The sequence below is a fragment of the Carassius carassius genome, chromosome 1 (assembly GCF_963082965.1).
Source record: "Carassius carassius chromosome 1, fCarCar2.1, whole genome shotgun sequence".
Classification (NCBI taxonomy): Eukaryota; Metazoa; Chordata; class Actinopteri; order Cypriniformes; family Cyprinidae; genus Carassius; species Carassius carassius.
This window is the reverse complement of record NC_081755.1, coordinates 6,877,934-6,889,273: the sequence shown is the minus strand read 5'-3', so window position 1 is coordinate 6,889,273 and position 11,340 is coordinate 6,877,934.

Below are 11,340 nucleotides of genomic sequence, written 5' to 3'. Positions count from 1 at the left end.
CGTTTGAGCTCCGTCACTATATTCTTTTCATTGACTATTTTTAACTCAAAAAACAATTGTATACATCATCGTTTCCGTTTATATAACGTGTGAATATATCCTCTATTGTATTCTACAACAAAAACAATCAGAGCGCCTCGCTATCACTAGTTTTATTTTGATCTCCCGGGTCCGCTATTAGCTTTTAGCCCGTTAGCATCAGCGGCGTGGTTGCAGCTAACTGCGCTAACATTGCTAATACTCTATTCACACACATTACCACTGCTGTACTCACTGTTACTTGCTTTAATGGCGGATGAATGTCTCCACTCTGTGCAGCTCGAGCTCGAGGCCGTGGGAAAGCAGATTCGCGACCTGGAGGTGAGGCAGGCCCAGCTGAGAGAGCGGAGAGCCGCGCTGGAATCATCCCGGGCTGGCGCTCACAAGTCCGGGGTAAGTATACAGCGATCTGTTAACAGTCCCACCACGTCTACTCCGTGTGTTTCTCTGCACAGGCCCGGTGCACCCAGGACGCGATCTTCCCAGATGTCCTTCACTGCGACGCCGGGACACCACGGACCCTGGGTGCATCCACAGCGGAGGACGCGAGCCGGGTCCCGGGCGACGACTTCTCCCCCTCCTGCCTTCGACATCTCCATCCGGAACCGCTTCGCTCCCCTCCGCGAGACAGGACGCGACGCTGTGATCATCGGAGACTCCATCGTCCGACACGTAAGTGCTACGTTAGCCGAAGGTAAAGTGCACACTCATTGTTTGCCTGGTGCTCGTGTTCTCGATGTTTCTGCGCAGATACCCGCGATCCTGAAGGTCGACGAGAGCCCCAGAGCGGTCGTGTTTCACGCCGGGGTTAACGACACCACGCTGCGGCAGACGGAGACGCTGAAGAGGGACTTCAGCAGCCTGATCGAGACGGTTCGCAGCACGACGCCCGCGGCGACGATCGTCGTGTCAGGACCACTGCCCACGTATCGACGAGGACACGAAAGGTTCAGTAGACTTTTTGCTTTAAATGAATGGTTGTTGTCATGGTGTAAAGAACAGAAACTGCTATTTGTTAATAACTGGAATCTTTTCTGGGAGCGTCCTAGGCTGTTTCGCGCTGATGGATTACACCCCAGCAGAATCGGAGCGGAGCTGCTCTCTGACAACATCTCCAGGACACTTCGCTCCATGTGACTAGTAAGACAATTCTCTAATAACTATTATGATGAGTTTTGTTCCACCCGCTTAAATGATAAAAGTACTTGTGCTGTAAAAACTATTAAGACTGTGTCTGTTCCCCGGATAGTGAGGTCAAAATATAATGTAGGATCTAGAAAAAATCTTATCGTAATTAAACCAGAAAAATGTAAAGTAAATGAACAAAAACAATTTTTAAAGTTTGGGCTCATAAATATTAGATCACTCACACCCAAAGCAGTTATTGTAAATGAAATGATCACAGAAAATAGTTTTGATGTACTCTGCTTGACTGAAACCTGGCTAAAACCAAATGATTATTTTGGTCTAAATGAGTCTACTCCACCAAACTACTGTTATAAGCATGAGCCCCGTCAGACTGGTCGTGGAGGAGGTGTTGCAACAATATATAGTGATATTCTCAATGTTACCCAGAAAACAGGATACAGGTTTAACTCTTTTGAAATACTTCTGCTAAATGTTACACTGTCAGACATGCAAAAAAAGTCTAATGTATCTCTTGCTCTGGCTACTGTGTATAGACCACCAGGGCCGTATACAGAATTCCTAAAAGAATTTGCAGATTTCCTCTCAGACCTTCTAGTTACAGTTGATAAGGCGCTAATCATGGGAGATTTTAATATTCACGTTGATAATGCAAATGATACATTAGGACTTGCGTTTACTGACCTAATAAACTCCTTTGGAGTCAAGCAAAATGTCACCGGGCCCACTCATCGTTTTAATCATACACTAGATCTAATTATATCGCATGGAATCGATCTTACTGCTATAGATATTGTACCCCAATGTGATGATATTACAGACCATTTCCTTGTATCGTGCATGCTGCGTATAACTGATATTAACTATATGTCTCAGCGTTACCGTCTGGGCAGAACTATTGTTCCAGCCACCTAAGACAGATTCGCAAATAACCTGCCTGATCTATCTCAACTGCTATTTGTACCCAAAAATACACATGAATTAGACAAAATTACTGACAACATGGGCACTATTTTCTCTAATACATTAGAAGCTGTTGCCCCCATCAAATTGAAAAAGGTTAGAGAAAAACGTACTGTGCCATGGTATAACAGTAATACTCACTCTCTCAAGAAAGTAACTCGTAGTCTTGAACGCAAATGGAGAAAAACTAACTTGGAAGTTTTTAAAATTGCATGGAAAAACAGTATGTCCAGCTATAGACAGGCTCTAAAAACTGCTAGGGCAGAGCATATCCACAAACTCATTGAAAATAACCAAAACAATCCAAGGTTTTTATTTAGCACAGTGGCTAAATTAACAAATTACCAGACGCCACCTGATTCAAATATTCCACCAACGTTAAATAGTAATGACTTTATGAATTTCTTCACTGATAAAATAGATAACATTAGAAATACAATAGCGAATGTAGATTCTACAGCGTCTAACACTTCAGTTTCATCCATCGCACCCAAAGATAAACTGCAGTGCTTTACAAATGTAACCCCCAGGGGGCGCTCACACCCAAATTTGTATAGATAAACTAGAAACCCCAAAAACCCACACTCCCTTCTTAGATATTGAGGCAGGTGGTATCCAGTGAAGGAAGGGACATGGGACTGATGTACTCAATTATAAATTTATTAAACAATCAATATAATAATTGGCAGTAAAAATAGACAAATATTCCCTCCAGGTAACAGTAAGCAATTTTACAATAAATAGATCACAGTGAGTTAAAGCATCATAGTGCATGGATACAGGATATAAAGTCTAACAATATCAAATCTACAGTGCATAAAGTCTACTAAATAAATACTGCTCACAGAACACTCAAACACTGCAAGAAATACTCCAAACCAATACTACCATACAGACACACACAACACAGCATTTCACACTTCACTAGTGAACATTACATTACAAAATGGATACTGTTTCCAAGTGAAATATTGCACAATGCCCATAGGCCGAATGTTAGAATGGCTTAAGCCCAACTAGATCCAAGTCATCACTGGTAGTAGCCGCTCCTCAGGACGCACACATACACACACAAAAATAAAAAAATAAAACAATGATTAAGCTCAGGAAAAACAGTGGCTAGTGACCGACGTGGGCAATCCTCCTATAAATCACAAGTAAAGATGGTTTATGATGCTATAACAATTTAAAATAACTGATTAGAAAATTAAGGCAAAAAGCTGGATAAAACTTACATTTTTCTTTGCATCAAAGTCGTATGCCCCATAGCAATTTAATTAAACGATGTGGATGACTGAAAGCTGTGCACACTCTCTATTGTTGCTTCTATTCATACATATTAACAAAACAGGAAACAATCAGCGCTAACAATTATACATTTTATCCAAAAGGAAAAAAAAAGGTCAGCGTTACTTACGTTGCTGCAACACCTGCGTAAGATCACTACGCTAGTTCTGTAAGCTCTTTACTGCTGGTACCATTTACTGGACACCATAAACACAGACCCCAGACCGAGCTACAAAACAAACAAACAATGAGCTGTGGTAAGCGGCTCAATGACTTTAATATCACGCAACGAACTGGCGTGAACTTCCACAAAGACTTGCGCCACTTACGTTGAGCGCAACACCTGTGTAAGATCACTCCTTACTATGATGACCGCAAGTTTCTGTACGTGCTCTACTGCTGGTACCATTTACTGGACACCATAAATGCAGATACCAGCCCGAGGTTGCTGCAACACCTGCGTCCAATCACTTGCTATTGTGAAAGCAAGTCTCTATAAGATAGTCACTGCTGGTTCCATTTACTGAACACCATAAAAGCAGCTGTCAGACCGAGCTCCTCCCGTTTGCACAACTGATACACAATAAGACTCACCCTTCAACTCACACCGCATGTTTTTCCTGTTCATATCTCCCCACATTTAAAGGGACACGTCACTTACGCCACCTGATCCCAATAATCAGCAAACCTTAAAGGTACACTTCCCAAACTCATCACCTGACCCACTACATTCACCGCCCCTAAAATGTCACCGTCTCGGTGACAGATGGCAAGTACTACAACCAGGGCCTAAAAACAACATTGTGGGAGCAAACAATTGAATGGGCTTCCCCATGCTCGTCTTCAGGTGATTGTCCAGTTAATGTACACGGGAGGTTAAAAGGGTTTGAATGGTAACCGGCTGTTGTTCTATTGGTCCGCCTTGGCACAAACTCTCGCTCCGGTATTGGCATTTCAGCTGCTAGAGCATGTTCCACAGGCGGATCCTGCCGGGTCTGCTCCTGTTGCACAAAAGTTGAAGGTGACTGGTCACCAGCTGAAGTGGGGACATGACTAATCTGCCCCTCTCTGCCAGGAGTGTCTAAGGCTACCAGTAGTGCCAACTCACCACTGTCATCACTGCTACTGTTTGAATCCTCGGAACCCAGATCAGACTGGTCTAATGTGGGCTCTACGACTGCCAAAGTAGACGGGGGTTGACAGGGGTCCACCGGAAGGGGACGCAACTCCTGTCTATGAATGTTCTTCTCTGGACCCTGCTGGTCCCTTGGTCTAATTTTATAAAGGGTGCCAACCTCATCCAAACAGTTCACCACTTCATATACTACCTGGTCCCAGTGGTCATGAATTTTATGACGACCAAGCGGGTGACTCCGTCGGTACACCAAGGTACCTGATGGTAGAATGGGCAAAGGAACAGCTTGATGCTTTGCTCGCTGCCTGGCGGCTGCCTCAAGATTAGCTTGCGCCCGCCTATAAACTGACGACAAATGTTCCTGATGTTCTCGAACCCACTCTTCTGTGATCAGTTCTGCTGGGGGATCAACTGCACCCAAGAGGGAGTCGAGAGGGAGGATGGGCTTCCGCCCGAACATTAATTCATATGGTGAAAACCCTGTTGATTTATGGGCTGTAGTATTATATGCAAACAGCACCTGAGGCAGGTGTTGAGGCCACCTTTTCTTCTTTTCTACAGGCAGGGTACGAAGCAAATTGTGAAGTGTACGATTAAATCGTTCACACTGTCCATTGCCCTCCGGGTGGTATGGACTTGTACGGGACTTATGAATACCATATAGTTGACACAGTCGCTGAAACAAATCTCCCTCGAATTGACGACCCTGATCTGTATGGATACGTTGTGGAACCCCATAAGTATAGAACCACTGTTCGGTGAGCACCCGCGCTACAGTCGTGGCCTTTTGGTCCACGGTGGGATAAGCTTGCGCAAATTTAGAAAACACGTCAGTTATAACCAAAAGATTTTCTTTTCCATCACTAGACTTTTCCAGTGTGGTAAAATCCATGGCTAGAATTTCTAAAGGCCTAGACGCAAGAAGACTACCCATGAATGTTCTCAGCTTTGGCTGCACCGCTTTTGCCACTACACACCGTTGACATTCTCGGCACCAGCGCTTGATGTCTCTCCGCATAAGAGGCCAATAACAACGTTGACGAACAAGTATATTGGTCCTTTCCACCCCCTGGTGTCCATGATTATCGTGCAAAGCCGTCAAAACTTCCTCTTGTAGCAGCTGAGGCAGCAACAGTTGCATTATTTTTACATTACCACCGGGGACATGACTTTGCCGGTAAAGCACACCATCTTGTTCCTGTATGTTAATCCACTGACGCACCAGTTCTACCACCGCAGGGGACTCTTTAGCCCTTTCCAATGCTGTAGGGGGTTTACCTCTCCTCCAGTAAACTAAAAAGGCCCGTAGCACCGGATCTTCTGACTGAAGAAACTGGAGATCGGCACTAGTTCTCACTGGGGAGGCATCCATAGCCTGAATGTCAACAGGCCCGGAGAGGTGAGTTGCCACCACGCCTTTAATCTCCGTAGGGACAGAGATTCCTGGTGCTACCGCTTCAATAGAGTCTAAAGCTGGGGATGTAGGCAAGCGAGACAATGCATCTGCATTTCTATTACACACACCTCGGCGGTATTCAATTTTAAAATCAAAAAGAGCCAGCTGTGCTGCCCAGCATTGCTCTACCGCTCCCAATTTGGCCGTCTGCAGATAACAGAGGGGGTTGTTATCGGTCAGAACCGTGAACTTTACACCTAATAGATAATCTCGAAATTTGTCTGTTACGGCCCATTTAAGGGCCAGCAACTCAAGCTTCATGGCGGAATAATTGTCCATATTCCGTTCTGTTGGTCGCAACCCCCTACTTGCATAGGCCACTGGCCGCCGCTGTCCCTCCCCCTGCTCTTGTGACAAAACAGCACCCAACCCAAGCCCACTCGCATCTACCTCAAGGACAAAAGGTTTGCTGAAATCTGCATAGCCCAAGACCGGTGCAGTTATCAGTTTCTCTTTTAGGGTTTCGAAAGAACTTTCACAGCCCCAATCCCAGTGGTCTCGCAAAGTAGCATTAAACCCTGCTCTCTTCCTTGGGGCTGGCTGTAATTTTGCTACCAACTTATGCAGTGGCGCCGCATACCTTGCAAACCCCTCAACAAAACGTCTATAATATGACGCAAACCCAAGGAAGGAGCGCAATTCTGTGATGGTAGCTGGGACTTTCCAGTCCCTCACTGCACTGATCTTATCAGGGTCAGTTGCAACTCCCGAAGCTGAAATAATGTGTCCTAAGAACTTCACCTCCGCCTGAAAGAAATGGCACTTCCCCAAATTAAGTTGGAGGCCATGAGAGGCCAACCTGCCTAACACGAGTTCCAGTCGTTCCAGATGTTGCTGGAACGTGGATGAAAACACCACCACATCGTCAAGATACAAAAGAAGGGTATGGAACCGCTGATCTCCAAAGATTCTTTCCATTAGTCTCTGGAAAGTTCCTGGGGCGTTGCACAATCCAAATGGCATCCTCTGAAACTCAAAGAGACCAAATGGTGTGCAAAATGCTGTTTTTGCCCTATCCTTTTTTGCCACCGACACTTGATTATAACCGCTTGCTAAATCAAGAGTAGAAAAAAAACGAGCACCTGAAAGGGCATCCAAGGATTCCTCAATCCGAGGCAGCGGAAAGGCATCTTTTCTAGTCTTCGCATTCAATTGTCTATAATCAACGCATAAACGGATAGACCCATCTTTTTTTTGAACCACCACAATGGGTGAAGAGTAAGGGCTACAACTGGGTGTTACTACTCCCTGTTCCAACAACTCTTGAATGTGGGCCTTCACCACATCATACTGCGACGGTGGCAGTCTACGGTAGCGTTGCCGCACTGGTATCTCATCGACTAATGGAATCTCGTGTTCAATAAGGTCTGTACAACCCAACTCCCCTTCCCCACAACTAAAAGCTGCACTGTGCTTTTGGAGCAAGGACTTCGCCTCTTGCTGCTCCAAGTCTGTCAAATTAGGCCACGTCGTATTGGCAAGACCAGGAAGGCGAGAGGCAGTAACCTCCACAGACTGGATGACAACAACAGAGCCCTGGTTGTCATCCTCTTCCTGAAAACAAATGGACTTATTAGCAGAACATACCTCTATCATATGTATTTGCCCTAAGATGGTGCGTGGCCGTATCCACCGATCCTCCTTTCCCACATTGACGACCGGAACATCAACTGTGCCATCACCCATGGGGAGTAAAGAACTGGGAATGAGCAAATCTGGTGGCAACTGCCACTCTAACTCTCCTGGTTCTATCAACACTGCGGAAATCAACGGGCAAAGCCCTTGCCTGCATAAAGCTGGAATTAACTTCATTGATCCAGCAGGCACAAGAATAGAGGCCCCTGGGGGGGTGGAAACCTTACCCAAGAAGCCAGAGTTTGCCAAGTCTTCAAAGCTTTGACACGCCAACAGAGCATGTTTCCAGATTGAAGGAACATCTGCAGAAGAAGCAAACAAACTTGTGCTCCCTTGACAGAACATTTCTCGCAGACAACAACGAAGCACATTCATTCCAATAAGACCTGGGACAGTGTTTTTTTTTAATTTTGACCCGAGATTTGGTGGGTCATGAACGACCAGAATACCTACAGAGGGGAGCACCTTACCCAGAACTTCTATGTCCAGCTCTAAATAGCCGCGATAGGGGATATCCAACCCATTGGCTGCTTTTAACTGCAGCCATCCACAGGAGCGTAACTGGTCTTGCCCCTGAACTTGGAAGTGCTCTTTAAAAAAAGATTCTGTGATTGTAGATACCATAGATCCGGTGTCAACAAGGCACGCGATAGGCACCCCTCCCATTTTAACGTCAGCCACCGGACACTGTCCTATAAGTACAGAATGAGAAGGTGGTATCGGGCGGAAAGAAACTGAGCCTGTTGAGGCCCCGTCTAGTGTTTGGCTCCATGCACTAGAGGGTGCTAGTTTCCCTGCAACCCACTGGATTGACTCTCAGCTGCCCTCTGACCAGAATCACTCCGTACCCATGGTCCCTGCCGACGAACTGTCGAACAGTCCCTGGCCATATGTCCAGCCTGGTCACACCGCAAGCAAATAGGCCGACCATCAGCTTCAAATCTGTAACGTCTGGATGGATTACTTGGTCTGCTATTTAGATTAGAATTTACTGGACCGGAAGACAAATGTTTCAAAATGGTGTCCAATTGAGTTTGTTGCCTACGCAAACAATCTTTAAGTTCAGCTAATTCATCGTTTGGTTTTGCAGCTACGGCCTGGGTTTCCGCTCCCCATTCCCCTACTACCCCCGAACTAACATCGCAAGAGAAAGCTCTAGCGCGCACGGGGCGGGCACTCTCCCCATCATCAGCCCAACGAAATGACTCTTTACGCACCTCCAAAAACTGCGAGTTAGGATTAAGGCGAATGAATTGTTTCAATTCTCTACGCAACGTTTTGTCTCGAACATTTTCCACAAACTGATCACGAAGAACTGAGTCAGGGTTTGAAATAGCAGTTGAATTTTTACGCTGACAACTTTCCATTAGGACCATTAAGGAATGGGAAAACTCACGCAACGATTCTCCCTCACGCTGGCGGCATTGGAAGAATTTTTGCTGGGCCTCAATATATGAGTGTGCACAGCCAAACGTCTCCAATAATATCGAAAAAATTCTCTCGGGGTCAGCCCTATCGGTAGCTGGACGAAGTTTAATCTCCAATTTAGCCTCCCCCTCCAGGAGATCATATACGAAGTATGCCTGTTCGCTAGGGGACATAGGTCTAGCCTGTAAACATTTACGAACCTCTTCAACCCATTCCTCCAGAGGAGGACATTCCGGACCTGGACTACCAGAAAATTTGGGATATTTGCGTTCTCTGGGCACATAGACATACCTCATACCGGATGGACCTGGCACTGCCCGACTCGGCTCTCCCTGATTTGTATCCACTGAGGGTACTACATTTTCCTGCCGAAGTCTTTCATTGTCTGCTTGAAGTTGTTGGATCTGCTCAGTTAAAAGTCTAACCTGATCCTCCATAGCCTATAGTATTTGGGCAGAATAGAAAAACACCAGAGAAACAATCAAACCCCAAACACAAACCACTTTATATGTTTAGAGTGTCGTCGTCCCGGCACCTCTCCCCAGCCACTGTTTTTCCTGTAATCAATATAACCTTGGTTATTAACACAAAAAAAACAACCACAACAAAAAAAAAAAGTACATAAACAAAAACAAAATTCACAGATATTACACCAGTCCCAATTATCCTGCCGACTACGCCAAATGTAACCCCCAGGGGGCGCTCACACCCAAATTTGTATAGATAAACTAGAAACCCCAAAAACCCACACTCCCTTCTTAGATATTGAGGCAGGTGGTATCCAGTGAAGGAAGGGACATGGGACTGATGTACTCAATTATAAATTTATTAAACAATCAATATAATAATTGGCAGTAAAAATAGACAAATATTCCCTCCAGGTAACAGTAAGCAATTTTACAATAAATAGATCACAGTGAGTTAAAGCATCATAGTGCATGGATACAGGATATAAAGTCTAACAATATCAAATCTACAGTGCATAAAGTCTACTAAATAAATACTGCTCACAGAACACTCAAACACTGCAAGAAATACTCCAAACCAATACTACCATACAGACACACACAACACAGCATTTCACACTTCACTAGTGAACATTACATTACAAAATGGATACTGTTTCCAAGTGAAATATTGCACAATGCCCATAGGCCGAATGTTAGAATGGCTTAAGCCCAACTAGATCCAAGTCATCACTGGTAGTAGCCGCTCCTCAGGACGCACACATACACACACAAAAATAAAAAAATAAAACAATGATTAAGCTCAGGAAAAACAGTGGCTAGTGACCGACGTGGGCAATCCTCCTATAAATCACAAGTAAAGATGGTTTATGATGCTATAACAATTTAAAATAACTGATTAGAAAATTAAGGCAAAAAGCTGGATAAAACTTACATTTTTCTTTGCATCAAAGTCGTATGCCCCATAGCAATTTAATTAAACGATGTGGATGACTGAAAGCTGTGCACACTCTCTATTGTTGCTTCTATTCATACATATTAACAAAACAGGAAACAATCAGCGCTAACAATTATACATTTTATCCAAAAGGAAAAAAAAAGGTCAGCGTTACTTACGTTGCTGCAACACCTGCGTAAGATCACTACGCTAGTTCTGTAAGCTCTTTACTGCTGGTACCATTTACTGGACACCATAAACACAGACCCCAGACCGAGCTACAAAACAAACAAACAATGAGCTGTGGTAAGCGGCTCAATGACTTTAATATCACGCAACGAACTGGCGTGAACTTCCACAAAGACTTGCGCCACTTACGTTGAGCGCAACACCTGTGTAAGATCACTCCTTACTATGATGACCGCAAGTTTCTGTACGTGCTCTACTGCTGGTACCATTTACTGGACACCATAAATGCAGATACCAGCCCGAGGTTGCTGCAACACCTGCGTCCAATCACTTGCTATTGTGAAAGCAAGTCTCTATAAGATAGTCACTGCTGGTTCCATTTACTGAACACCATAAAAGCAGCTGTCAGACCGAGCTCCTCCCGTTTGCACAACTGATACACAATAAGACTCACCCTTCAACTCACACCGCATGTTTTTCCTGTTCATATCTCCCCACATTTAAAGGGACACGTCACTTACGCCACCTGATCCCAATAATCAGCAAACCTTAAAGGTACACTTCCCAAACTCACCACCTGACCCACTACACAAATATAGGACAGGAAGAGCTAAATAAACTTATCACTGTATCTAAACCAACAACATGTTTATTAGAT